Source organism: Festucalex cinctus, chromosome 4 (assembly GCF_051991245.1).
Source record: "Festucalex cinctus isolate MCC-2025b chromosome 4, RoL_Fcin_1.0, whole genome shotgun sequence".
Classification (NCBI taxonomy): Eukaryota; Metazoa; Chordata; class Actinopteri; order Syngnathiformes; family Syngnathidae; genus Festucalex; species Festucalex cinctus.
In genome coordinates, this window is record NC_135414.1 from 22,967,056 (window position 1) to 22,974,409 (window position 7,354).

Consider the following 7,354-nt stretch of genomic DNA (forward strand, 5'->3'; position numbering starts at 1 on the left):
ATGTTTGTACTTTTATATTTGCATGCAAGAAAACAAAAATTGTCAACTTGCCACTCCAGCCTTTCCAATTTTGTGTAAACTTGCACATAACTCTGATTGACTAAAACAGAACAAAAATTCCCACCATCATTTTATAAAATATTGTAGAAAGGCTTCCAGAAGAGTGAAAGTTGTTATATCCTGTCAGAATAATTTGTCCTAGGAGTTTTCTTCTTCGAATGAGTGCTCGTGTAGTCGCCCGCGACAGTAGCTGGAGTTGTACAGCTCTGGTGGAAGGGAGACGTGGCAGCTCTTCCCTTCCACACATCTCTTTTCAAAGGCGCCATCAAAGTCTGGCAGAAATGTCAGCGCTGCAGGCGGGGGACCGGCCCCTGAATGTCAGCCCTTCTCAGGTCAACACCGCCAGCAAGCCAGCCAGCCAGCCAGCCAGCGAGCGAGCCTGCATCGCATACACGGTCTGACAGAGAGAGAGAAATGAGGAAGGGAGGGAAAGACGATGGGAGAAGATGAAGATAAAAGAGAGACACGACGACATTGATGAAGCAAGAACTTGATGGACTGAATAGGACATAAATGACTTTTACAGTATGGAATAATGAAGGGGAAAATAAAAGACTACAATGACCATGCATACTCAAATGGGATATTATTGACAAAAGTTTTGGGACACCCACAGGAAGTTGTCCTGTGCTGGCACTTTCCTGACTTTTTGGATTAGTTTCAGTTTTGTGCAAGTTGGGGGACGTCATGAATAAATGCCGAAAAGAGCAATTGCATATCGTATGACAAACAGTACATTGTGCACAAAACCTAGCATGCCATGGAGGATTTTTTATTTTATTTTTTTGTCTCTGTGTATTATTTTTTTCTCATTCTGTTTGTCTTTCACGCAAGGTGGCAGTGATCATTAATAATGGACAAGAGCAACAGTCACATACAGTAATCATAATATATATATATATATATATATATATATATATATATATATATATATATATATATATATATATATATATATATATATATATATATATATATATATATATATATATATATATATATATATAATTTTTATTTTTTTACTACTCTGTGGACATGTTTATTATGTTTGTGCAAGATGGCGGTTAGCGTGAATAGCTAGCAAGAGAAGTGATTGTATCATCATAACATATATCTCACCATGGGCTTTTTTTTCCCATGCCTTTGTGGATTATTTTAAATGTTTTTTTGTATTTTTTTGTATTCCTATTGGGCAAGGTGTTGAGAAGAGTGTTCACCTAATGGACCCTATAATCCAAATGTGCATGTACCTTGGTATGTTTTGTGTCTCTGTAGATTATTTCTAGTCATTGCATTTATAGTGCCATGGAATGTTGTTGTAAATAGCTGATGAGAGGAGCCATTGCATATTCATATTGTGCATATGAATGCATATAATTTACCCCCATTTTTTTCGTTTTACTTTGTGATTTTCTGTTAGGCAAGAGGAGGAGCAACGTGTGCCATTCGTATAATTTTTTGACTTCTGGTTTATTTTTCGTGGTTCTGTTTATTTAGTTAAAATGGCGGTTATCATGAATATCTAATGAGAACAATGATCACAGAATCATGACCGTTCATCACATCACAGGTTTTTTTTTATCTTCTGTGGATTATTTTGTGTTTCGGTTTATTCTTATTGTGCAGCGTTTTGAGAGGATTGTTCACATAATTGCATGGGATGGTCCTATCCATGTGTATTTGGACGTTTTTTTGTTTTGTTTTTTAAGTCTGTGGATTCTTTCCAGGCGACCTGTTAATTTTCTATTAGGCAAGGAGGTACTTATTGGAAATAAGTGGTAAGAGGAGTGATGTGTGCCTTGGACTATTCTTACCATTTTTTGCCTCTATGGATTATTCCTAGTTTTTCTGTTTATTTCTATTGTAAAAGTTGGGGTTTATAATGAATATCTGGTGAGATAAGTTAAGATATGTCACGAACATCGCAAATATGCCCTGAGCTCTTTTTTTTTGCCTCTGTGGATTATTTTCAGTTCTTCTGTTGCCACCACAAATCTACTCATTGCAATCAGTGGTACCACTTGTGAGGTCATTACAAAACACACAAAAACACAATAGATATTTCGAGATCTGGGAGTGCACAGTTTACACTTCTAGTTCATCCTAAATGCATTTGATGAGTTGAAAAATTCAAGGCTCTCTAGTTTTTCCCCCACACCAAACTCTTCCAAGCCATTGACCTACACTCTGATTGATGAATTAATAAATTATGTGTTGTCTTGATGCTTTATTTATTTATTTATTTATTTATTTGTTTCATATAGAGCGCATGTACAGGAATACAAATGCAGGGGCAATAGACAAGATGAGGTAAAAAGACACATGCACGAACACGCTCACAGGCCATGAGGAGCCTGTCAGATTACAGCCGTGTAATTGAATGGTAAGCGAGCAGACAACACATCTCGCACAGCCGGACTCTCGAGGCGGCTGCCGCCATAACAGAGCTCAGGGGAAATTCGGGGTCCCACTTAATAGTGAATTGGAGATGGGACACATTGTGTGTGTGTGCGTGTGTGTGTGTGTGTGTGTGTTTGCCAGATGCCAGAAAAAAGGAGATGGAGCGCCCTTGGCAAGTGAAAATGTTCCCGAAAAATGTGGCGATTTGAGAAAGTGGCTGACAGAGAAAAAGCGCAAAAAGGACATGTCACAAAAGAATGATAGAAATAAAAGATTGGCAGAAAAACGGAGAGATGGTGGGAGGGAGGGCGCGTACCATTCACAGGCGGAACGAGAGGCAGAGAAATGGAGGACAGCAGAGAGGGAAGCGTGATGGAGATGCACGACGGGAACATGAGAATGAAAAGGAAAATAAAGGGGAGGATGAGGGTGATGAAGATGAAAAGAAGCCGCATGCTGAAAACAATAAACATTCATGCTTGTTTAGTATGAACAAGGAACCTCATTTGAAATCCAACTTCAAACCGAACTGTTCTCATTAGCTATTCATGATAACCTGATGGGTGAGTTCCCAACTTTTAAACCCCAACTATCGGAACCCTAGCCAATCAGGGTTTCAAGGCAATGTTAGGGTTAAAATAGGGTTTAAAATTTGTTTAGAGCCTTAACCCAGTCTTGTTTGAAACCCCAACCCAGGATTGAAACCCTAATTTGAAGCTTTATCTCTGGTTGGAACCCCTACCTTGGAACCCTACCCATGACTTGAAACCCTATTTTAACCCTAACATTGCCTTGAAACCCTGATTTGAAATGCTAGACTTTTGTTAGAAACCTTAACTGAGGATTGAAACCCTAACCCTGTCATGAAACTCTGATTTGAAGCCCTAATATTGACTTCAAACCCCATCTTTGTTGAAACCATAATACCTTGATGATCGTAAAAAGCTCTAAATTCAAACCCTGACACTGTCTTGAAACTTTAACCCAGGCTTTAAACCAAATAATTTGGATTCCTAAACTTGATGTCAGGCACTAATTTTAAACTCTAACCTTTGTTTGAACTATTAACAGAGACTTGAAACCATGTTTTGAAACCTTAACCCTATGTTGAAACACTAATCATACAGTGAAACCATACCGTGGAATCCTATCATTGTGTTGCAACTCTAAAACCCAGACCTTATTTGAAATCCTAAACCTGGTTTGAAATTGCAAATTAGTGATGGCTTTAATTCTTAATTTGAACCCCCGAACGTGTGTTGAAATCCTCACCATCGTAAATTAAAACCCCAACCCAGGCTTGAAATCCTGCAGATACTCTAAATCCCATGACTCCGATGCGACCATTTTGTGGCCTAGTGTGACCTATAGTGATACAATACCATAGCAACAACGTCACACTCACCCTGACCTGGCAGCTCAGTACCATACGACCAAAGTACACTTCTGCCTCATTGTTGTAAAAAGTATCATGAGGAATTAAAGTGGAAGGTCTGCCGGGTATAAAGTTGCCCCTGAATATGATATGTGGATACGTGGATGTCATCAAGCCTGTGAAGTGGAAATAATAAAGAATTAGGATTGTCTCCAAAGACGACGGGAGGAATTAATCCCAAAATGAATTATGAAGGGAGGTAGAGAGGAAAAGGGAGGGAGAGACAGAGGGTTGGGGGGTAGACAAAAAAAAAAAAAAAAAAAAAATCAACATCAGCTATTTCCTTTTCCTCCGCTTGAAGGCAGATAGGGGGCGGTTTGTGTGAATAGTGTGAATGCTATAAAAATTAAATTAATAACAAAAGGGAAAACAGCACACAGGAACAGAAGTGGTTCGGAGGTGCAGAGAGAAAGGAAGGAGGGGACTGTTGCTGCCAGATTGCACCACACTTTTGCCCCCTCCTTTCTCATTTCTTTTGGGGAAGGGCCATTGTCATAAATGCCACTTGGAAATTGCGCTGCGGAATAATACCACGTGCATATGGATCCTATGTGTATGGGGGAGGAACAAAAAAGAATGGAGTGATAATTAAGACTTAGGGGGTGAATGATAGAGTGGCAAAGCCATTTGTTGAAGATGGAAGCGGCGTCTCATGTATCGCTCTCTGAGAAACAGAAGGTCTCCGTGTCACAAAACATTAGCCACACAGCTGTTGGCTTCATGTCAATGGCGCGTTAGCCCTACCATCCTATGATGCCCCCACCACCTGATTCGCTTTGGTCGCCTCACAGCACGGGGAATGGTATCTCCAAGAAGCCAACAGCTGTGTCTTTAGATGGAGAGAGAGAGAGAGAGAGAGAGAGAGAGAGAGAGAGAGAGAGAGAGAGAGAGAGAGAGAGAGAGAGAGAGAGAGAGAGAGAGAGAGAGAGAGAGAGAGAATGGAAGATAGTGGCTGAAAATGGTGGAATGTGAGGGTCACAAGTAAAACAATTTTTTTTACTAAGCAAGAAGAATGGAAGAATGAATGTGTAATGTTACAAGAAAATGTGTGAAATGATAAAAGAAATCGCATAATTATTATTACAAGATGTAATAAGTCATTTCTTTTATGATGAAATTGAAAAAGTTTAGACAACAGTTGAAATTTTACAAGACGAAAAGGGTGTACAGTTGTTGAAATGGTTGAAAAAAAAGAAAAAAATCATTTTAGAATTTCACTTGTGTGACAGATTGATTTACTTTGATTTTTTTTCTACAAAAAAAAATCATGTTGCAAGAAAGAAAAAGTTATCCATCCATCCATCCATCCATCCATCTTCTTAACCGCTTGCTCCTCACAAGGGTCGCGGGGGGTGCTGGAGTCTATCCCAGCTGGCTATGGGCAGTAGGTGTCATGTCTGGGGTCACGCCAGGGTTAAGTTGGAGTTCATGACCTGTTAAGTGTCTGTTTTGTACTGATATAACCAACCACCACTGATATAACCATCATATAACCATCATCTAGTTTCAACTAGTTTTAGGCTACGTGATGTGAATCTTTAATCCTTTAGGTGATGTCTGCCTTTAGCACGTCCGCCTCCCAGTACTGAGGACGCAAGTTCGAGTCCAGGCTCCGGCCTTCCTTACTTGCGTCCTCAGTACTGGGAGGCGGACGTGCTAACCACTCAAACACCGTGCCGTTTGGATTAAAACATTCTAAAGAAAAAAAAAGTTGAACTATCATTACATTAAATGAGTATTAGGGGAGGTTGTATATAGAAGTTAAGCGAAACTGTACAGTTACGCAAAATGTGTACATCAGGGGTGTCAAATGTACAACCCGCGGGCTGGATCAGAAACCCCCCCCCCCCGGGGTTTAATCCGGCCCGCGAGATAATCTTGCGAAATTAAAAAAATAAAAATAAAATAAAAAATACAGTAATGTCGGACCAATCATTCAGACGGCCATAATCAAAACATGTAAATTTATAAATTCACAAGCAATCCTCAGACGGACATCGCAACTAGTACACAAAATTGACCTGGATGTCATTAAATTTTAACAGTACGGTTTGTTGAAAAAATAAAAACAAATAAAAACATATGTTGCCATGTTCTATTTGCATTTGTGTTATTTTTTGGAACAATATATTTACAGTTGAGCCCCGCGATTTAGAGCTGGCATGCACGTCTGTGCATAACTGACGCCAATTGTGATTTTACAATTGGTAAAATATTTTCCTCCGTGTGGCCCCTGTGCCAATATGAGTTTGACATCCCTGATAGGCTAAAAAAGCAACCCAATCACGGCTCAGCTTCTGAAAACAGGTGAACCGTGATTGATCTTTGCCCTGAACAACTGTGATGCCATTTTCAATGACAGCAATGTGGCAAAAAAAAACAAACAAAAAAAACAAGGTGGATTTTGCGCCACAAACGCAAAATTAACCAGAATATCGTGTTTAGACGATAATGGCGACGACGAGGTGTGCATACACGCGATGAGGGAGTGAAAACACAATAAAAAGCACTGGCACGCACACAGATGGAGCCTGGCTGCGTTTTTGAATGGGAGTTTGGGATTATGGGAACTCAGGGCCAGACTGTAAAGCAGGGAGCTCGACTCCTGTTGTTTTTCCCCGGTATGAGCCAACACGTATCTATTTTGTATGCTCAAGCTAGCCCGCGAGCTACCGTGGTCGGTAATCACCCGTAACTGCTGTTTTTGGTTCTCCAGCTCCCGTCAAGCATCTACTTGTTAAATCATCAAGATACTTGCTTCCCGTGCTCTCCGTGGGGGATCGGCCCAACAAGCCCAACGACGCACAACGCGCTCAGTCCATGTGTCTGCATTAATTGCTACCCACAGCATTCACATTCCATTTATTGCACTGCAGAGGTGAGTCTCCGGAGGGGCTTGACCCCAACCCGCCGACCTCCTCCGGGGGACGCGCCCCCGAGCTCGGTGAAAGAGCGCTTGATTAATACAAGTCCCCCGGTAATTGCTCCTTTTGTGCGGGAATCGAACTGCCACACTTCCTTCGACGGTGCGCAGGTCGTGGCCGCCAAGGTGCCAGACACCTCGCTGACCCCTCTGTTGGAAACTCGTTTTATTCCACCAAACAACCACAGCCAAGTGTTTCATGTCTCGTCACGTTAATGCAAAGAATCATAAAACCGGAGCTCCTCTTTGTGGCCGATTATGAAATTGCACTTCCAATATGGCTTGGAAGACAACTGGGTTTGCTTAAAAAAGGGGGGGACGGACAAAAACTAAGCCAGTTTTGGTCTTCAGAGGTCATTGCGGTGGGCTCCAGGTGGAGGAGTGGAACCGTCGTCACTCGCCTTCGGTGCCGGTTGGCGTGGGTTCACTTCTCCGCCTGGGAGACCATGTGTGTCTTACGTGGTTTTAGCTTGAGTGAGTGATGTACAAAAAAAAAGAAAAAAAAAAAATAATTGTGGCACATCACCTACCTGAAT